Source organism: Callithrix jacchus, chromosome 2 (genome assembly GCF_049354715.1).
Source record: "Callithrix jacchus isolate 240 chromosome 2, calJac240_pri, whole genome shotgun sequence".
In the NCBI taxonomy this organism is placed as follows: Eukaryota; Metazoa; Chordata; class Mammalia; order Primates; family Cebidae; genus Callithrix; species Callithrix jacchus.
Window position 1 is genome coordinate 165,144,050 of NC_133503.1, and position 23,734 is coordinate 165,167,783.

Below are 23,734 nucleotides of genomic sequence, written 5' to 3' on the forward strand. Positions count from 1 at the left end.
AAGCTTTCCTTTAGTAGAGTTACATTTCCGTGCTTTTTCCTGTTTCTTATGTCACTGCATTGATGGCTGTGCATTTGGTGCAACAATCAACCTTTCTAAACTTTCTAAAGTTAGCTTCAACGTCTTAACTATTTCTAGCCCCAACTCAAAAGTCCAAAATCCAGAATCTCATCTGTGAGCCTGTGAAATCAAGACTAGTTATTAACTTCCTAGTTAGTGGTATATAGTAGTGGTTCAGGCATAAGACAGACACTTCTATTTCAACAGGGAGAAATAGGCAAAAAGAATTGAGTAAGAAGCTCAAGCATGTTAGAAACTGAGTAGGGCAGACATTAAATCTTTACGCTGGGGAATGATTTTTTTTTTGCCTCCATTTGCCACCTTCTGGATGTACCGGGTGGGGATTCAGCCCCCAAGGCCTTAGGCTGCCCTATGGGCATTGCTTGGTGCAGCCTACTTGTGAATGCTTACACAGAATAAAGTCCTTTGCCTGAAGCTTTCCTTGGTAGGTATTTTATGCCACTGATGATTTCACAATTCAAAGGTTTCAGTGATAGTCCTGAGTTCATGAGGTATTATTCTAATAGGGACTCTTGGTGGCAGCTCCAACTCCACATTTCTGCTCTGCATTATTATAGTAGATCTTTACAGTGTCTCTGCCACTGTGACAGGTCTCTGCCTGAGTCTCAAGGCTTTCAACAACATCTTTTGAAATTTGGGTGGAAGTTGTTAATCTTCCATAGCTCTTGCTTTCTGCAAGCCTGCAGAATTAGTACCAAATGGATGTTGTCAAAGTTTATGACTTGTACCTTCTGGAGCTGCAGCATGAGCTGTGCCTGAGACTTCTTGAGCCATGGCTAAGGCAGCTACAAAACTGCTGTGCTGGGGTGTGGGTAGCAGAGTCTCAAGATGGCCCTGCCCTGTCAATCGTGTACTCTGGGGCTGTTCTTTGAAACAATTTTGCTCTCCTAAGCCTGTAATTGGAGTGGGATCCTCAAATATCTGGGCAAAGTATTTCTTCCATTGTCTTGACAAATAAGCACATGCCTGCCTTCTATCTCTGCTTAGCAAGTGGTCCATTGGCTGCACTCAGTTTCTCTCTTGAAAACATTTTTTTAATTCATTTTGTGTCAAAATAGTTTTTTAGATTTTTCTGCTCTGCTTCCCTTTTATCTATAAATTCTGCTTTTAAATTATTACTTTGTTTTTGAATCGCAGTGTAAATGGCCAAAGGTCTCTATGAATGCCTTCTATACCTTGCTTAATTTTTTTGTGCCAGATATTCTGGTGCATCTTTCTCAAGTTTGGACTTCCACAAAGCCCTCAGGCACAGAGTCCAGCCAAGTGCGTTGCCAATTTGTAACAAAAATGGTCTTTACTTGAGTTTCCAATACCTTTTTCCTCAATTTCTCCTAAAACTTCATCACAACGTTTCTTGCTGACAATATTTCTATCCACATTCTGATCATGATCACTTGACCACTCTTTAAGGTGTTTAAAACTTTCCCTAGTCTTGTTTTCCAAGCCCTCACCAGATTCTGAGCTTTTACCAACCAGCTGCTTCAAATTATTCTAGCCTCTACCCATTATCCAATTGCAAAGTGACATCCACATTTCCATGTGTTCATTATTAGCTATGTCCTAGTCCCAGTATCAATTTTCTGTCTTAGACCATTTTTGGTTAGAAGAGAATACTTGAAACTTAGTAATTGATTTAAAAAATATTTATTATATTTCTGGGAGCTGGAAAGTTCAAGGTCAGGGGCCACCTTCTGGTGAGGTACTTCTTGTAGTTAGGTACTCTCTGTAGAGTTTCTTTCTCTTATAAAGTTACCAGTCTCACTCTTATGATAATCCATTAATTATTAACCTATTAGTCTATTAATCATGAATGTATTAATCCATTCATGAGGACAGAGCCCTAGCAACCCAATCAGCTCTTAAATGGCTCACCTTTCAGTACTGCCACACTGGGGGTTATATTTTAACATAAGTTTCAGAGGGGATAAACATTCAAACCATTGTAGTTTATTTTTTGCAGCTATAATAGAATACCATAGACTAGGTAATTTATTTAAAAACAGATATATTTGGCTCACCGTTCTGAAAGCTGGGATGTCCAAGAGCATGGTACTGGCATCTGCTCAGCGTATGCTGAGGACCTTTTTGCTGCAATATGGTGGAAGGGCAAGGAAGTGCATGTGAGTGACACCTCACTTTTATATATATATTTATTTTTCATTTAATGTCTTCTTTAAAAACTTTTTTAAAATATTTTTTTATTTTACTTTAGGTTCTGGAGTACATGTGCAGGTCATGCAGTGTTGTTGCATAGGGCATACTATATCTGGCATTTCTCCCCTTGTTATCCCTCCCCACCCTCTCCATCCCTTTCTGTCCCTCCCTGAGCTCCCCCCAACTGCCTCCAGTCCATGTGTTCTCATTGTTCAACACCTGTCTATGAGTGAGAACACGTGATATTTGGTTTTCTGTTCTTGTGTCAGTTTGCTGAGAATGATAGTTTCTAGATTCATCCAGGTCCATACAAAGGACATGAACTCATCATATTTTATGGCTGCATAGTGTTTCATTGTGTATATGTGCCACAATTTTTTTGTCCAGTCTGTCATTGATGGGCATTTGGGTTGGTTCCAGGTCTTTTGTATTGTAAACAGTGCTGCTGTGAACACATGCGTGCATGTGTCTTTATAGTAGAATGATTTATAGTTCTTTGGATATATACCTAGTAATGGGATTGCTGAGTCAAATGGAATTCCTATGTCTAGATCCTTGAGAAGTCCCACACTGTCTTCCACAATGATTGAACTAATTTACCCTCCCACCAACTGTGTAAGAGTTTTCCTATTTCTCCACATCCTCTCCAGCATCTGTTGTCTCCAGATTTTTTAATGATCGCCATTCTAACTGGCATGAGATAATATCTCAATGAGGTTTTGATTTGCATTTCTCTAATGACCGGTGATGATGAGCATTTTTTCATATGTTTGTTGGCCTCATATATGTCTTCTTTTGAAAAGTGTCTGTTCATATCCTTTGCCCACTTTTGAATGGGGTTGTTTCTTTTTTCTTATAAATCTGTTTTAGTTCTTTGTAGATTCTGGATATCAGATGGGTAGATTGCAAAAACTTTTTTCCCATTTTGTTGGTTGCCAGTTTGCTCTAATCATGGTTTCTTTTGCTGTACAGAAGCTCTGAATTTTAATTACATCCCATTTGTCTATCTTGGCTTTTGTTGCTATTGCTTTTGGTGTTTTAGTCATGAAGTCCTTGCCTATGCCTATGTCCTGGATGGTTTTGCCTACGTTTTCTTCTAGTGTTTTTATAGTGTTAGGTTTTATGTTTAAAAGGGAGCTCACTTTTAGAACAAAGCCATTCCCATGATAACTCACCCTCTCCCATGATAATGGCATTAACATATTCATGAAAGTGAACAACCCATTACCTAATTACTTCTTAAAAGCTCAACCACATAATACTTTTCAATGATAATTAAATATCATCATGAAATTTGGGGGAGACATTCAAACTGTAGCAGTCCTGTTTCTTTGGTCTCTAATATCTACCAGGGCCATTTGTTGGCTGTGCTGGTGGTCACCAAATCAAGATGTGGTGCTTTCTGGGTATCTAGGAACAATATGTGCCTTGTTGTAATTTTGTATTTCCCTCCACTAGTAAATATACTTCAATCCAGAAAATTCTGAGCTCATAACAATAAACAAAGATAAAAACAAGCTCTAAATGCTTTACTAAAACATATAATTAATAAAATATCCATTCATTAAATAGTAAGATGAGCTCATCTGTTTTGTCTATTACTATCTGATGACCTTTCAATCTAAAGATCAATTTTTCTTTCCACTTACTAAATCTTTAAAGGAATATGGTAATACCAAAAGATAATGCAAGAGTCTATGATGCAGAAGGTTACCATAGGCTTTAAACCTGTTACATTTCTGTATTTTTTTGACACCTGGTTTTATTATGTTTCCATGTGTCACATTAATTAATGTCAGTTGCTTGCTTCTGGTGGAGATATTTGTTTCTTTGCAGCAATTTAAAATAAAACACGTCATGTGTTTTGTGAGAATAGTAAGATGTGGGGAAGAGACCTACTCTGCATTTATTAGGCACTTTGAGCTAGGAAAATATATTGGTCCTGCAGTGTGTTGTTGATTAAAGATCCCATGATGTGGTCTTCCAGAGCCTTTCTGCTATAGTTCTTTTCTGAAGCAGGGTGCATGTAGAGTTTTTTTCCAATTAGGCATATTATATTCCTTTCCAAAGATTCTGGCACATGGTCTGGGAAGGATATTTTAGACACCAAAGACAGGCACAAGTCATATGAAACAGCTCTGTGAGTAATTTTTTTTATCCCTTTAATTAGTCTTAATTGAAAACTAACAATGTGTTGTAAAATGCAATTTTCACAATGAGATTTCTTGGCATCAAACAAAAAGGTGTTTTATGATATCTTACATGCTGAGAATTAGAGTCCATTTCAAGTTGTATTTATTTGTTTTTATCTCATAAGCCTCAGTCATTCCCATTATAGTCCTTTGTTATGTACTGACCCTATAGCTTGGTACTTTCTTTTGCTGGAATAAAGCCTGTTTCTTCCAGTCAATTTCATCATCCTCCATTATGCACTAGATCCATGCCTGTCTGGTTTTACTAATTCCATTTCCTTGTTTGGATTATGTTCTAAGATTTCTAGATTTCTGTTTTTAAATTATTTTTTAAAGGTCAGCTCTTGTCTGACCTCTTCCCTGAAACCTATCTCAATTTATTTTACTAATGGTGGTGTCTCTTCGTTCTGAATTCTCAGGAATTTGTTGTTTTATCTCACATTTAACATTTAATTATACTAGTTTGTGTTTTCCAACTACTCCCTGTGTTTGTTCTGTACTTTCAACAATCTATTAAGCTCCTCAAGAGCAGATAAAATATTGCTTTTGTAAACTCAATAGCACTTAACATATTATTTAACACACAGAAATATCCCAATATTAATTACATTGAATTGAGCTTTTCTTTCAGGTTTTGAATTTACAAAAATGTTCTCATTGAAATTGTCTAACAAGTAGCTGAAAAAGCATTGCAGTAAAAAATAGATGAATACCAATAAGTTGGCATTACTATATTGTTATGTCTCATTGAATAATGTTAAGTGCCTGGATATGCATGGGATTAGAGTAAGCACAAATTATTTGAAAGACAGAATTTCTGCTCTCTAGAAACTTTTATTTCTATAAACATAGCACCTAATGAGCATAAGTCACTTTTAGAAGGGCCAAGATTTATAATAAATTGTGTTAATTTCCTGTATAACATTTGTAGAAAGCCATGAAATGATATGGCTGGGCAAGTAAGTGTAGTAAACATATTCATGCAATCATTGGTGATATACTGTCTATGCATATATTTTAGAAAATGCATGCTGAAAAACCCTTAATTGAAACACTGACTTATGAAAGTATGTACAAAAAGAAGAAATAGAGCAGAGGAAAGGCTTTGGAACAAACAGTAAGGCTGGTTTGTAATATATTCAGAATTTTATCATTATAAGATCAAATGTACTGATGGAAAATCAATATTTTTCTTTCTTTTTCTGCAAGAATGACAAAATTTAGTGTTAAATTTATAACAATATTACTTCATTCCAGTATCAATTGCTTGCATATGATTAGTATTCACACTGTCTTTTGGGGGTTCTACTTCAAATGTTCAATCTGTATTTAGATGTTTGAGAACACAAGGGGTGATGAGAATATGGTTATTGTTTTTAATACAGTCCCTAAGAAAATTAAATTGTAAAAGACAACTTTATCTTCTTCCATTTCTACTTTTGTCTCTAGGCACAATCATACAAAGGTTGGTTTTGGAAAAACAGGTTATTGTCTGTTTTAATAGTTTATGACATCATAAGCTTTCCAATATGTCTCCTCAGTATTTTCAGAACAGGGAGGCTGTTTTATCTCAATATTGAAATGTGTTTTTCAATAGTGAGAGGTAAAAAAGGTGCAAGTGATTTAGTGGAATAACTTACCATGACTTCCTTGAGAAAACTTGTCAGCCGTTTACATTTGTCTCACTGTAGTTTGAAACATTTATGCTTTTCCTAATTAGATCTCAGGATGGTCCCAACTGCCTCAATCACTTAAGGTAGATAAATTCCTTAACTGTAATGGTATATTTCCCCCTTCATGTTCATTTTTTTCCTTATGTATTGGCAATGATTTTAAGCTTCTGTTTGTTCCCTTTTTCCTCTCAGTGCTTTTATTCCTAATTAATTTTCTTAGTGTATTCATGTCTCTTTAGTTTTTGGAGACCTAATCAAGAATTAATCAATATTTTCCACTGAGTCAGACTTAGCTGCTTTCCTCTTTTTTTGTGTCTTGTGCAAAGAGTATGAATAATATTATTCTAGGAAAGCCTTAAGGCTATATATTTTTTAACTATTTTGGGTTGAAGGACCTCTTTGAGAATAAAAAAGATTGCTATAGTTTCCGTCTATTTTAAAGGTGCACAGAAAAATTTTGACATACACTTCATGTGCTACATGGACTTCCCAGCTCTCTCATAAACACCTGATTAGGAAGGCCCAAGTGATATGATCCCACCACTGGGAATGTATCCAAAGAAAATGAAATCAGTGTGTTAAAGAGCTGTCTGCATTTTCATATTAATTGTCTGCCATGCTATTTACAACAGCCAAGACACAGAGTCAACCTAAGTGTCCAGTGGATGAATGGATAAAGAAAATATGGTATATATACACAATGGAACACTATTCATCATTTAAAAAGAAAAATATCCTGCCATCTACAACAACTAGGGTGAAACTGGAGAATATAATATGTAAACATTATATTAAGTGAAATAAGCCAGCCACAGAAAGGCAAATACTGCATGATCTCACTTACATGTGGCATCTAAAAAAGTTGAACTAATGGAACTAGAGAGAAAATGGTTATTGAGGTGGATGGGGGTGGTCAGTGAGATGTTGGTCACAAGATACAAAATTTCAGTTAGATAGGGTAGGTAAGTTCAAAAAATCTATTGTACAACATAGTGACTATAATAGCAATATATTATATTCTTAAAAATTGTTAAAAGAGTATAATTTAAGGTTATCATCATGAAAAATAAGTATGACATTGGGGCAGGGGCAAGATGGCTAACTAGAATCAGTCGCAATTGGAGGCTTCCATCGAAAAGAACCATAATAGCATGTGAATCCTGCTGAAGCAACCAAAGTATCCAAGTTCTCTCATCAGAACTGACTAGGTGGCTTGTGTGACCACAGAAAAGAAGGAAGAGTGATGTGGTGCAGCAGCCCACCTGAGAGGCACACAGGGCAGGGAAGCCCCCAATCTCTGGCCAAGGGAGGGGGTGAGTGAGTGTGCTATCCAGCTGGGGGAACTGTGCTTTTTCCATGGAACTGTGCAACCCATGGATTGGAAGATACCGCTCGTGAACCCATGCCACCGGGCCTACGGTCCCAACCCCAGAGGCATGCATATTCTTATCAGCATCTCAGCTAGAATCTGCTTATGCCTGCTGAGTTGTCAGGGGAAGGGGTAACGAGCATCACAGCTGTGGCTGCCTGCTGTCTATGCCATTTCAGCTCCTTGGGGAAACAGAGAGCACCCAGCACTGGGACTGGATAGCTGCCTAAAACACTATGCTCCCTGGGTGGGGAAGGGCGGCAACCATCTCTATAGCTCCAGGCCACACTTGTTCCTTGCTGAAGCTGGAGTCAGAAAGACTGGATGGCTTGGTATGGCTTGGTCCCAAGAGGTGTCCCCCATAGCCCAATACACTGGCTGTGGCTGACTGTGGCCAGTATGCCTCTTCAGGCCTGACCTTGACCCATCCCTCCTTACTGGGTGAGGCCTCCCTGCAGGAACTCCAACAACTCCAGCCAGGCCTTAGAAACAGAACTCTGATCTTCTCCTCCCTAGGGGGAGGGGTGGCCTCAGTCTCTGCAGACCAGCAGACTTGGCCTTTCCTCCTGGTAGTTCTGAGGAATCTAGGCAGCCCAGATGAGTGTGTTTACCCCCCAGTGAAACGCACACCCTCACAGCAAGGGACAGTCAAAGTGCTTTGTTAAGTGGGTCCTAATCCCTGTGTAACTCAACAGGATGAGACCCTCCAACAGGGGTTGTCAGACACCCTATACAGGAATGCTTTTACTGGCATCAATTTGACGACGCTTGAGGGCAGAAATCTCAGAGGAAGGAGCAGGCACCCATCTTTGTTCTCCAGCCTCATCGCGTGACATCTCGAGGTGCGGGAACTAACCAGATAAATAGACCTCGAAGTGAACCCCCAGCAAACTGTGACAGCCTTACAGAAGAGGGACCTAACCATTGAAAGAAAAACATACAGAAAGCAACAACAGCATCATCAACAAAAGTCCCCCAAAAACCCCATCCAAAGGTCAGCAACCTCAAATACTGAAATTAGACAGATTCATGAGGTTGAGAAAGAATCAGCAACAACAACAAAAACACTGAAAACCTAAAAGGCTAGAGTGACTCTTCTCCAAATGATTGCAATGTCTTGCCAGCAAGTGAGCAGAAATGAATTGAGGATAAGATGCATGAATTGACAGAAGTAGGCTTCAGAAGATGGCTAATAACAAATTCCGCTGAGCTACAGTAGCATGTTCTAACCCAATACAAAGAAGCTAAGAACCTTGATATAAGATTAGAGGAGCTGCTAACTAGAATAACCAGTTTAGAGAGGAACATTAATGATCTGATGAAGCTGAAAAACACAGCATGAGAAAGAACTTTCTAAAGCATATATAAGTATCAATAGGTGAATCGACCAAGCAGAAGAAAGGATATCAGAGTTTGAAAACCACCTTGCTGAAATAAGGCATGCAAACAAGATTAGAGAGAAAAAAATGAAAAGGAATGAACAAAGCCTCCAAAAAATATGGGCCTATGTAAAAAGACCAAACCTATGATTGACTGGAGTACCTGAAGGAGATTGAAAGAATGGAAACAAGTTGGAAAACACACTTCAGGATATTATCCAGGAGAACTTCCCAAACCTAGTAAGACAGGCCAACATTCAGATCCAGCAAATACAGGGAAGACCACTAAGATACTCCATGAGAAGATCAACTCCAAGACATGTAATAATCAGATTCTCCAAGATCGAAATGAAGGAAAAAATATTAAGGGCAGCCAGAGAGGAAGACCAGGTTGCATATAAAGGGAAGCCCATGAGACTAACTGTGGACTTCTCAGCAGAAACCCTACAAACTGGAAGGATGGGGACCAATAGTCAACATTCTTAAAGAAAATAATTTCAATCCAGAATTTCTTATCCAGCCAAACTAACCTTCATAAGTGATGGAGAAATAAAGTCACTTCCACACAAGCAAATGCTGAGAAACATCATCACCACCAGGCCTGCTTTGCAAGAGCTCCTAAAGGAAGCACTAATAATATGGAAAGGAAAAGCTGGTACTAGCCACTGTGAAAACAACCCAAAATATGAAGACTAATGACACTATGAATTTATTGCATCAACTAGTGTGCAAAACAACCAGATAGCATCATGATGACAGGATCAAATTCACACATAATAATATGAACCTTAAATGCAAATGGGCCAAATGCCCCAATTAAAAGGCACAGATTAGCAAATTGGTTAAAGAGTCAAGACCTATGGGTATGCTGTATTCAGGAGACTCATCTCACATGCAAAGACAAGCATAGGCTCAAAACAAAGGGATGGGGGGAAATTTACCAAGCAAATAGAAAGCAAATAAAGCAGGGGTTGCAATCCTAGTCTCTGACAAAAGACTTTAAACCAACAAAGATCAAAACAGACAAAGAAGGGCATTACATAATGGTAAAGGGATAAATTCAACAAGAAGAGTGAACTATCCTAAATATATTTGCACTCAGTACAGGAGCACCCAGATTCATGAAACAAATTCTTAGAAACCTACAAAGAGACTTAGATTCCCACACAATGATATTGGGAAGTTTTAACACCTCACTGTCAATATTAGACAGATCAATGAGACAGAAAATTAACAAGGATACTCAGGACTTGAACTCAGCTCTGGAGCAAGTGGACCTAATAGACATCTTCTCAGTGACATACGGCACTTATTCTAGAATCAACCATGTAATTGGAAGTAAAACACTCCTCAGCAAATGGAAAAGAACAGCAATCATAACAAATGGTCCCTCAGACCACAGTGCAATCAAATTACAACTCAGGATTAAGAAACTCACTCAAAACCACACAATTACATAGAAATTGAACAACCTGCTCCTGAATGACTCCTGGGTAAATAATGAAATTAAGGCAGAAATCAAGAAGTTCTTTGAAAACAAAGAGAATAGAGAGACAATGTACCAGAATCTCTGGGCCACAGCTAAAGCAGTGTTAAGCAGGAAATTGGTAATACTAAATGTCCCCGTTGAAAAGCTAGAAAGGTCTCAAGTCGACACTCTAAAATTACAACTAAAAGAACTAGAGAACCAAGAGCAAACAAATCCAAAATCTAGCAGAAGACAAAAAATAACTAAGATAAGAGTAGAATTGAAGGAAATAGAAACACATCTCTCCAACCCCCTACCAAATCAATGAATCCAGGGCTGGTTTTTTGAAAAAATTAACAAAATAGATAGACTGCTAGCTAGACTAATAAAGAAGAAAAGAGAGAAGAATTAAATAGTTGAAATAAATAATGATAACAAGGATATCACCATAGACCCCACAGAAATAGAAACTACCATCAGAGAATACTATAAACATCTCTATGCAAATAAACTAGAAAATCTAGAAGAAATGGTTAAATTCCTGGGCACATACACCCTCCTAAGACTAAACCAGGAAGAAGTCAAATCCCTAAATAGACCAATAGCAAGTTCTGAAATTGAGACAGTAATTAATAGCCTACCAACCAAAAAAGCCCAGGACCAGATGGATTCACAGCCAAATTCTACCAGAGGTACAAAGAGGAGCTGGTACCATTCCTTCTGAAACTATTCCAAACAATTGAAGAGGAAGGACTCCTCCCCAAGCCATTTTATGAGGCCAGAATTGTCCTGATACCAAAACCTGGCAGAGACACAACAGAAAAAGAAAACTTTAGGCCAACATTGATGCAAAAATGCTCAGTAAAATACTGGCAAACAGAATCCAGCAGCTCATCCAAAAACTTATCGACTATGATCAAATAGGCTTCATCCCTGGCATGCAAAGCTGGTTCAACATATGCAAATCAATAAATATGATTCATCACATAAACAGAACCAAAGATGAAAACCATGTGATTATCTCAATATATGCAGAAAAGGCCTTTGATAAAATTCAACATCCTTTCATGTTAAAATCTTTCAATAAACCGTTTGGTATTGATATAAAATATCTCAAAATCATAAGAGCTATTTATGCAAAACCATAGCCAATATCATACTAAAAAGGCAAAAACTGGAAGGATTCCCTCTGAAAGCTGACAAAGCTGATACAAGGATGCCCTCTCTTACCACTCCTATTTGACATAGTATTGGAAGTTCTGGCCAGAGCAATCAGGCAAAAAAAGTAATAAAATGTATTCAAACAGGAAGAGAGGATGTCAAATCGCCTTTGTTTGCAGACAACATGATTCTTTATTTAGAAAACTCCATCATCTCAGCTCAAAAACTCCTTAAACTGATAAGCAACTTCAGCAAAGTCTCAGGATACAAAATCAATGTGCAAAAATCACAAGCATTCCTATATAACAACAATAGACAAGCACAGACAGAGCCAAATCATAAATGAACTCCCATTCACAGTTTCTACAGAGAATAAAATAGCTAGGAACACAGCTAACAAGGTATGTGAAGGACTTCTTCAGTGAGAACTACAAACCATTGCTCAAAGAAATAAGAGAGGACACAAATGAATGGAAAGACATTCCATCCTCATGGATAGGAAGAAACAATATCATAAAAATGGCCATACTGACCTAAGTACTTTATAGATTCAATGCTATTCCCATCAAACTACCATTGACATTCTACACAGAAGTAGAAAAACTGCTTTAAATTTCATATGGAACCAAAGAAGAGCCTGTACAGCCAAGACAATCCTAAGCAAAAAGAACAAAGCCAGAGCCACTACATGACCTGACTTCAAAATAAAATACAAGGCTACAGTAACAAAACTAGCATGGTCCTGGTATGAAAACAGATATATAGACCAATGGAACAGAACAGAGACCTCAGAAATAACAACACACATCTACAAGCATCCAATCTTCAACAAACCTGACAAAAACAAGCAGTGTTGAAAGGATTTCCTATTCAATAAATGGTTCTGGGAAAACTGGCTAGCCATATGCAGAAAACAGAAACTGGACTCTTCCCTTACACCTTATACAAAAATGAACTCAAGATTGATTAAAGACTTAAAGGGAAAAACCAGAACCATAAAAATTCTGGAAGAAAACCCAGGCAATCCCATTTAGGACACAGGCATGGGCAATGACTTCATGATGAAAATGCCAAAAGCAATTGCAACAAAAGCCAAAATTGACAAATGGGATCCAATTAAAGAGCTTCTGCACAGCAAAAGAAACTATCATCAGAGTGAACAGGCAACCTACAGAATGGGAGAAATTTTTTGTAATCTACCCATCTGATAAAGGTATAATACCCAGAATCTGAAAGGAACTTAAAGAAATTTACAAGAAAAAAAAAGCCCCACTGAAAACTTAACAAAGGATATGAAAAGACACTTTTAGAAAGAAGACATTTATGCAGCCAACAAACATATGAAAAAAAGCTCAACATCACTGATCATTAGAGAAATGCAAATCAAAACTACAATGAGATACCATCTCATGCCAGTCAGAATGGTGATTATGTAGATAATTAAAAATTCAGGGAAAAAATAGATGCTGGAGAGGGGTTGGAGAAATAGGAACACTTTTATACTGTTTGTAGAAATGTAAATTAGTTCAACCATTGTGGAAGACAGTGTGACAATTCCTCAAGGACCTAGAACCAGAAATACGATTTGACCCAGCAATACCACTACTGCGTATATTTCCAAAAGAATATAAATCATTCTACCAAAAAAGATACATGCACACATATGTTTATTGTGGCACTGTTCACAATAGCAAAGACATGAAACCAACCGAAATGCCCATCAATGATAGACTGGATAAAGACAATGTGGTACACATACACCATTAATTACTATGCAGCCATAAAAAGGAACGATTATGTCCTTTGCAGGGACATGGTGAAGCTGGAAGACATCATCCTCAGCAAATCAACACTGGAACAGAAAGCTAAACACCACATGTCCTTACAGATTAAGTCCCCTTTGTCTTTGTATTCTACTTTTTGATTTATACCATATCAATTTAGCACCAGGCTTTATTTCCTTCAGAGAATCAAGCATTATGCCCACAGATTGGCAATCAAGATAAAGAATTAAGTTAGCATTTTTGTAGAAAATGCCACAGAATCTATTGCTCAGTATAACCTGGACAATCTGCTAGTACAAACCCCAAAATTGCCTGAATACTCTGAATTGAGAGAATAGAAAGAGGAGTTGCAAACAGAAGTTTTCACAGACAGCAGAGAACTTGGTAGGTTTCTAAAGTTTGTTCAGTTTAAAAATATTTTTAAAAAGTTTATTGAGATGTAATTCAAGTATCATGTAATTTACCAATTGAAAGTATACAATTAAATGATTTTCTGTGTATTCAAATACATATACAACCATCAGCACAGTAAGTTATAAAAAATTTTCATCAATTCCCAAAAAAACTCTTGTATCTTGCAGCAATCACCTCCTAATCCTCCCATCCTTCCACATGCTCAGCCTTAAGTAACCATGGTTAATAAAATACTAACCATGTATTAGCGCTTTAGCTTCTTATTGCTGTATAATATTCCAATGTATGGACATATCACATCCTTTATCCTTTCATTAGTTGATGAAGATGTGCATTATTTTAACTTTTTGGCTTTTAAGAATGATGCTTACGTCCAAGCTTTTGTGTGGACACATACTTTTATTTCTCTTGGGTATATATCTATGAGTGAAATTCTGGGTTATGAGGTAATTCTGTTTAACTACTTGAGGAACTTTCAAACTGTTTTCCAAAGTGGTTGTACCAATTTATGTTCCCACATTCTCATACATGTATGGTTTTTATTTCTCCACATCTTTGTCGACACTTGCTTTTAACCAGACTTGGCCATTCTAGCCATGCTGGTAGATGTAAAGTGGTAACTCATTGTGATTTTGATTGATATTTCTATGATAACCAATTATATTGATAATTTTTCATGTGCTTATTGGCCATTTATATAACTTTTTTGCTAAAATACCTATTCATAGCCTATGCCCATTTTAAAATTGGGTAATTTGCCTTTTACTCTCAAATTGTAAGAATTCTTTATATATTATAGATACAAATCTTTTACATGCAATTTTTGAAATTTTTGCCCCATTCTGTGGGTTGTCTTTTTACTTTCTTGGTAGTGTCCTGATCTTGCTCCTGATCTTAGGGGAAAAGCATCCAGTCTTTCACAATTCAGTATGATGCTAGCTGTGGGTTTCTCTAGACACCCTTTATTTGGTTGAGGAAGTTCCTTTATTTGCCTAGTTTGTTGGGTGTTTTTATCATTAGAGGGTATTAGATTTAGTCATATACTTTTTATGCACCTATTTAAAAAAATCTTGCAGTTTTAATTTTTTATTCCATTTATATTTTATTGATATGCCATATTACATTACTTGATTTTCAGATGTTAATTAAACCTTGAATTCCTGGGATAAATTCCACTAGGTCATGATATACTCTGTATTATATACTGCTGGATTTAGTTTACAATTTTTATGCAAAAATTCTCAACAAAATTGTAAACTAAATTTTTGTATATAGACCAATAAGAACTATAGTTTTCTTTTCTTGTCTGGCTTTGGCAACAGGGTTATATTTTCCTTAACAAAAAAAGTTATGAACTGTTTTCTTCTCATCTATTTTTTTGAAGAGTTTGTAAAGAATTGGTATTAATGCATAGGTAAATGTTTGGCAGAACTTATCAGTAAAGCCATCTGGGCCTGGAGTTCTGTTGTGTGAAAAGCTTTTTATTATAAATTCAATCTCTTTACTTGTTATAGATGTATTCAGAATGTATATTTCTTCTTGAGTTCATTTTGGTAGTCTGTGCTTTTCTAGGAACTTGTCCATTTTATCTAGATTATCTAATTTATTGGTATACAATTATTCACAGTATTCATTATTTTTATTTCTGTAAATTTATTTTTAATTTCTCTTTTTTCATTTCTGATTCTAGTAATTTGAAAGGTTATCATTGTAAGATTATTATTGTATAATTTTTGGTTGGCCAATCTAGTTAAAGATTTCTCAATTTTTGTTGATTTTCATTATTTGTTTTATTACTTTTCCCTATTTTTAATTCTCTATGTTATTTACTTTCATGCTTATCTTTAGTTTTCCCTTCCTTCTTCTTGCTTTAGATTTAGTTTTCTCTTATTTTTCTAATGTCTTAGGGTTGTTTGAAGATTAGATTATTTATTTTAGATCTTTATTTCTATTTTAATATAAGTATTTATATCTGTAGGTGTTTCTCTAAGAACTTATTCAGCTAAATTCTATGTGGTTGGTATGTTGTATTTTCATTGTTTCTCATCTTAAAATATTTTCTAATTTCCTCCTTGATTTTTTTCTTTAACCCATTGTTTGTTGAGAACCATGTTGTTTAATTTCCACATATTTGTGAGAAATTAAATTTCCAAAATTTCTGTCTGTTACTGATTCCTAATTTCATTCCATTGTGGTCAGAGACTATACCTTGATTTCAGCCCTTTAAAATGTAGCAAGATTTGTTTTATGGCCTAGTGTATGTTCTCTTCTGAAGAATGTTTCATTTGTATGTTAGGGGAACACATATTCTGCCTGATGGTGGAGTGTTTTATAGAGAGATGTCTGTTATGTCTTGTTAGTTTGTAGTGTTATTGAAGTTTTCCATTTCCTTGTTGATCCTCTGCCTATTTGTTCTATCTATTATTGAGAGTGGAATGTGGAAATCTCCAACTATCCTTGTTGTGGTATTTAATTTTTAATTTGGAAAACAAGTTAAAGCTTTCATTTAGGCTACTTTTCACTTTCAAAGCACATTTGTAACTCTAACCGTCATGATAAAGTAAACAATATAAGGCTTATTGTAACCATTTGCATAGAATTCATACATATAAGCAAGAGTTTTTTCTCATAGAAAGATAATTTTCATTAGAAATATAAGAAGCATCTTTACCAAGAAAAATTGTTAAGTAGATCACAGCATGGTCCTCACTGAGGGTGACAGTAGATATCTCTTTGATATTGAAATAATGATCACCCAAAAAGAAAGCGTCAGTCAATGAAATTTATAAAATTTGAAAATACTGATTACCCTATTTCTCTCCTGCCTCTTATTAGTAGGACCAAAGTATAACAGAAGCCAATGTCTATATTGTGCTTTGAGTTAGAGCATTTTTCCCCTTCTGTTATTTTTTTTAACAGAGACAAGTCAGAGTATTTTAGTTCCTCTCTTTTAATTTGTAAGATTAGTTTGTACCTAAGTGTGTTTGTCTGGGGACACTCATATTCCCAATCCTTTGAAGACATTTTCCCTGTTTCCTAAGAAAGAGATGTATGGCGTTAGAGACTGGGAATTAGATATGAAATGAATCTATCACCCTTTGACTACATGTGAGGGAGCTTGTTGATGTTTTAGGTCATAGAATTAATAGAATTGATCATCTTATTGAGTTTTAAAAATGTAGATGTTTTAAAACTTAAGATATTCTTATAGTAGATGAGATGTGAATATAAAAAAATAAACATAAAAGTATTACCCGATTTCTGTATTCAAATGAACATCATGTTTCCTAAACAGCAACCTTGACACATGGTGCAATGCTACAGCTGCTAAGTTCTGGAATTCCTGTTTTAATAGTGTTTTCTGAACTAAATTGCTGGAGAAATCACTCATATTCTGATGATTACGCCTTGCTCTTGAACCCAAACCAAATCACTCAGGTTAATTCATTCATTAGACCTAAGTCTGAAGAATTTTGGATATTTCCAAAACAAAATACATGTCCCATGTCCACATCAGATTAAAGACGTATTAATGATCCTTTATCATAGTTTATTCTGAATTAATAAACTAAGCCTGAATGAATGAAGGTTCATTTCAATATTCCAAAGAGCAATTGCAAGCAGGGGCATATACAGAGTTGAATCATTATACAGAATTTTTAAAACGATACTCTTTCCAACTACATTTATTATGAAAGTTTAGTATGGCAGCTACACTGGACATCATAGACTGGCACTGAAACCTAATCACCATTCACAGTACTGTTTCTGTTGCAATTTGTATCCAAGTTCAAAACACCAGTCTACATAGTTTTAAAACACAGTTAGCTCAAATGCTTGAGGCCACTACTTTGAGTTCCTGCCAGATTAAATGTTTAACTTTTGTGGCCCCAAATCTTATAAAACAACAAGCTTTCTTGAAGCCCTTTCATACTTGCTATTACTATGCATATAATGTATTTTCAAAACAGTTCAGATGTTAGAGATGAAGTGAGCAGCACCACAGGGAAGGAGAATTCATGTTATGATAGCAAACAAATATTAGTACATTTTAATCATATGATGCCGTGGGCTTCTCAGACTGCAGCTAGTATTAGATGTCCTATTACTTTATGCTGTTCCTTGGGGACACCAAAGATTGGGCAGTTTCTCTCCCAAGGATTAAAGCTGGGTGAACTTATTTGGGGAGCTAATACTTTGATATAAAAGTAGACGTCATACTGACTGGTTAGTGATTATTGCATTCAGCATAGACTACAGATTTAGATTATGACAGTTGACATTTTATCAACAATAAAACTCATTTATATTTTGCATCCAATTTATGGTGCTTTTATAATCATAGCAACCCTTAGACAGACAGGGTTGGGCACAAAGTACCTGAAAGGGGGTGTGGGAGGAGGCAGCAGTGACATGTACAGTTTATTCTACTAGCATAGACTTCCTTGTCTGGCTCTGCCTCCCAGTCTGTTCTTGTTATATTATCTTTATGTCTCCAGGATCTCCTTGGTGATAGCAAGCATGGCTGAATGTGAATTGAGGGGGCAGCAGTATTTTTTTTTTTTTTTGCTCTGACCTTTGTAAGATATAGCTGAGTGACAGAGGCAGAGGAAATTTGTTCTCTGGAAGGAGGTAGGTGGTTGGAAATATGTGGGATGGGCGTTTACAACGTCTAGTTTCTTTCCTGCCAGTTGCCCCACCTCTTTCTCATAAGCTTTTCTAAGACACTGCTGTACTTCTATTAATAAATTTTCCATTTTTGAGCATTAAGGAAGCTTAAAAATCAGCTGAACTGTGCGAACAAAAGCTAGCTCTATGATCAAGTCCTAAAGACAGAGCTGTGAGGAAAACCAAGGATCCACCATCCAACCTGTCCTTCCAGTAGCCCCTGGTAGCCCAATTCATCCCTTTTTTCTGGCATCTACACTCTGTTTTGTAAGGCTAGGAGGTTCCATGGTGATTAAAAATATGTTCTGAGAGATTTTCCTTTTTTAATTTCAAACACACACACACACACACACACACTTTTATTAGCCACTGAAATGCTTTTTTTTCTCTGAGACTCATATTGTCTGGCCTCCTTCTGACTTTTTGAATGTCTTCCCTCAAATTCTCCTTTTCTTGATGCCATGGCCTTTCTCCCTTTCAGCTGGATTCCAACCTCTCATCCATAATACATATTAGGCAGTGGTGTGTAAGTGGGACAATGAATTCGGGTGACATGGAATCTAACTTTGTAGACTTCACATTTTTGCTTGGGAGCTACTTTAGTTACATTCTGTTGTTTGTCCACAGAAAAAGTCAGTGCCAAGAGACATGTGATGTACAGTTCTGTTGCATATTGAATAGCTTCCTGGGGTCGGCACACCTGTCTGCATTGAAGCTGACAGCCACAGGAATGTGGTTTCTCCTGGAAAGTCAGAGAGAAAGTAGTGCATTTCCCAGATCTTGTCCACTCACCCCTTAACTTTCAGTGGACATCTAGGTTTGTTGTAACCTTACTCACTTGAAATATTGATCACTGGAAATTCCTAACTTGATGTCATGCATTATTCTGTTTAAGGATCCAAGTTAACATCATTTTAAGATACATTATTATTGAGAATGAACCCTATGTTGACAAAGTTAGAGCAACCTGTTGAGAGGGTTGATAATCACAATGACGTTTTCAGTTCTCCCCTTGAGGTCACCAACTGATAAAAAAAAAAAAAAAAAGAAGCAGCTAGTTTCTGTGACTAATTTTTGTCTGGAATGCTTTAAGACAAGGCAGAAAAAGAAAATTTAGGAATTGAACGTAATTTACAAGCAATAAGAAAATTCCTACTGATAATCTCCTTGGACAACATACTCAGGGACCCCAGGTAAACAGAAAAAAAGATTTTTAAAAGTTAATTTCAAAAGGATTTAATCAGAGTGAAGTCCCAGAATGGCATAGCAAGGGTTATATAAAACAATAATATTCTTTTTTTAAAGAGTCTTAGAGAATAGAAGAATAGGTAGCAATCAGGCTCTGGTAGGCTTGAAGAAGTTACGTGGCTTTTAGTTTCATCCTGTTAGTTTATGCTGACCTCTGCTAGGAGACTCAGTCACTGGAGTCAGGTGAGGCCTATGCTGTCCAATACGGTAGCCACTTGTCACATGTGGCTATTAGACTACTTGATGTGTGGCTAGTCTAAATTGAGATGCACTGTAAGTGTGAAATGGTCGCCGTATCTTAGTGTGAAAATTTAATGTGAAAAAAGATTTAGTATAAGAAAGAGTGCAACAAACATAATTTTAAAAAATGGACTGCATTTTGGAATGATAACATTTTGAACATATTAGGTTAAGTAAAATATATTATTGAAGTTAATTTCACTTATTTCTTTCTCACTTTCTTAACTAGAAAATTAAAAATTATACACATGGTTTGCACTTGTGGCCCACATTATATTTTTATTGGTTGGTGCTGATTTAGGCACTGCAGAGCCAGATCTTTTTGGGAAGATTAGTTGACTGTCTGGGCTTCAGCCTGCATATCTCTCAAAGGTAGGAGATAAAGGTGATGACCTGCACCTGCTTTTTGTAGACTTGGATTTTGTTTTCTTAATTTCTGAATCTGAGTTCTTTCTCCAATAGACATTTAAGTGTTTTTATTATTTAATAATAATAAAGACTATTTATTATGAACGGTTATTTAGGTTTCCACAATAATAGCCAATTTGCAAATAATCTCTAAGTATAGCTCCTTCCTTATGACAAGTAAATAGAAAAATGTACCTGAATATGTTGGGAAACCTACAGGTGGAGGGTACAGGACAGCAGTCAAAGAGTGAGAGAGGGCGAGGGCTGGCATCAGCATTTCTATGACTCATGGTTGCATTCTAACCACCAGATGATTTTCATCTTGAGAAATACTGAAGGTGATGGCCCTTCCACACCAGGAAATACTGAAAATTGCTGAATCGGTGTTTGGCAAGCTGATAATTTGACTGACAAAAGCTAGGTGGGTACAGGGAAACGGGTGGGTTCTAGCCTGTAGCATTGTGCTGTCTGTGTGTGACCTACCATAGGGCTACATCACGGGTTTGACTGAATACAGAGCATAAGGGAAACCTGCTGATATTCCTTTTTTAGTGAAACTTGAAGGAAATCCCCCTGCAGAAGTGAAAATGTTACTTCCTGCTTTTACCAATAATTTCAAATATAAACATTTAATTTAGAGAAATACTAAGAATAAGCCTGTGATAACTTCTACAAGGCTGAAGCCTAGGACAATTGGGTGGAAATTGGTAGAATTTGCATAGATTCACTGGCATGCCAGAGAGTATTTGTGCAGGTGTGTTGTCACCTGACCAAGCTGTCCACACCTGTGCTGTAGGCATATTTAAGATTTTGAAGATTATATTTGACAGGATTTAGCTTTGTTCTCATAATTCTTTATACATGATTTTCTTGTGATGATGACTACAGGGTTTTACAGTTGTGTGTCAACATTTGTGTCTCCACAGATGTCGACTCTGAACTTCTCAAGATAAGGGACTGCATGTTTTTCCTTCAGTTTATCCAATATTGAGCAGCATCTGCTACACAGACAGTGGTTAATAAAGGTTTGATGGGCCAGGCGCGGTGGCTCACGCCTGTAATCCCAGCACTTTGGGAGGCCGAGGCGGGTGGATCACGAGGTCAAGAGATCGAGATCATCCTGGTCAACATGGTGAAACCCCGTCTCTACTAAAAATACAAAAAATTAGCTGGGCATGGTGGCACGTGCCTGTAATCCCAGCTACTCTGGAGGCTGAGGTAGGAGAATTGCCTGATCCCGGGAGGCGGAGGTTGCGGTGAGCCGAGATCACGCCATTGCACTCCAGCCTGGGTAACAAGAGTGAAACTCCGTCTCAAAAAAAATAAATAAATAAAGGTTTGATGAATTGAGTAGTCTCTTTCATTTAGGTTTATGAGACAGAAAGAGGAAAAGAGAACTCGTGATGCACAGGGGCTTCTCCTTAAAGGGACTAGTGAATAGGGAATCTAACTTCACAATCTGTCATTTCAAAATATCTGCCTATTCTTTGAGCTCAAAAAAGTGGAAAGGAGGAGGCCTTTAAACTATTGGATATAGAAACCTCAGTGTGGAATAAAGCTTGAGGTAGATGGCTGAGAACTGAAATGTTATGGGTAAGACATTAACAGGATTGAAGTGTGACCGGCTGCAGTTAGGAACCAGAGGAAAGCAACCAGAGAGGCAGAAGAGGTGTTATGTGGCTGATGAGTAGGGAACAAACTAGTGAGAAGTTACTCATGGCAGGAAATGGCTAGTACTTTTTCAAACAGTGAGTCTAAGGTTTTAAGTTTTCGTATTGCTTCTCTTATAATCTTAAAAAAAAATCCTTCAAAGTGCTTAAATTTCCAGTTGAGAAAGGAGCCTGTGTGTGTGTTTGCGTGCGCACGTGTGTACATGTGTGCATGTGTGTGTGCGTGTGTGCACACATGCACATGTGTGTTGTGGGGTAGCAGTTAAGTGTGGAAAACAGGAAGTGGTTTTTATCCCACAAATTTCTCTTTTTTATTAGGGAAAAGGAATAAAGAATGAAAGTTTTCCTTTGGGTTATATCTAAGAACTGGATAAAGCTCTGAGGCTTTTCTAAGTAATCATTTCTTATGTAATTTTTCAAAAAAAGTTAGCTTTATTTTAACTGGTCTGCTGATTTTTTTGGGAATAACAGTACAGTTCATGATTTGATGGCTGTGTATCTATAGGGGAGTCCTTTGCTCTCCATCTCAAGGTTTAACCCATATTCACATTGTGCTCCACATAAGCTGGCTCTCCCCTCAGGGCCGCCACCCCACTGAGCAGTCACGGAGGACAGAGGTTCTGCAGGTATCAGAAACTCTTGTCTCCAGAGAATGACCTACTGGAGATTAAGGATGTTGACCTAATTGGAATGAACAAAAGCTAACTACTTGTTATTGAAATAAGAAGTGGTGCTAGACAATACATAATTATGCACAGGTTTTAAAAGTTAGGGTGCTTCAAAAATGTCTCTGCAGCTGCATGTTTTTTTATAGATAATTGTGGGATTTAAAAAAATTCTTGTTTTCTTATTTAATCCCTTTCCAAAGAAAACTGTCATTTCAGACAAAGATAATTATGTTTTATTTTAAATATAATGATGACAATTATATGGGTGTGTTTCTATCTTCCTTCACTCTCTGTTTATTTAGAATTAGGTTTACATTAGGAATTACGTAAAACTCAACTATCAGTGGCTTACATAAATAGGAATTTATTTGCGTTATAAACACACACACACACACACACACACAGAAATCTGGGGGTAGGTAATTCAGGGATGCCACTGGGGACTCAGTCTGATTCTGTCTTTCTATTCCCAACTTCAAAATGTAAGATTTGGACCTCTTGTTTGCCACCTCATGGTCACAGCTAGCTGCTGCACCCCCAGACTCCTGTAGATGATTGGGGCATTTGAACATGGTTAAAGTGTAAAGGGCCAAAGAGGAATGCCACTTAAATCTCTATCCTAAAAGACTTTTCCTAAAGCTCCTCTCAGCAACGTCTGTTAACATTTCATTATTAGGTCTTAAATGCCAACCTCTAGCACATGCATATTGTTGTCCCAAATAAAACTGGCCCTCTGTTACCAAGGAATAAGGAGACTTTTCCTTGGTCACCAGCAGCGTTTACTATTCTCCCATGCTTCCTCCTCAAACGTCAAATATTTATAGATCGGTAGGATATTTATAGTTATAAAAACCTTAGAGATAACACTGACCAACACCGCCTTCTCATTTTACAAATAAAGGCAGTGAAGACCAGAAATATTAGTTGAATTTTCCACTTAAAGAAGAAAGGAATGGAAAGCTCAATTCTTACATCACTCATCATGGGTATTAAATTTAGTGGTTTATTGTATATGCTAGAGTGTAAATTACTTGAATTACTTAAAAGTATATTGCATTTATTTCTTGAATGTATTACATTTTGCATTTTTTAATTTTGTATCTTGTATTTCTCACTTGAATTTATTGTATATTGTATTTGTGTATTTACTTATTTAT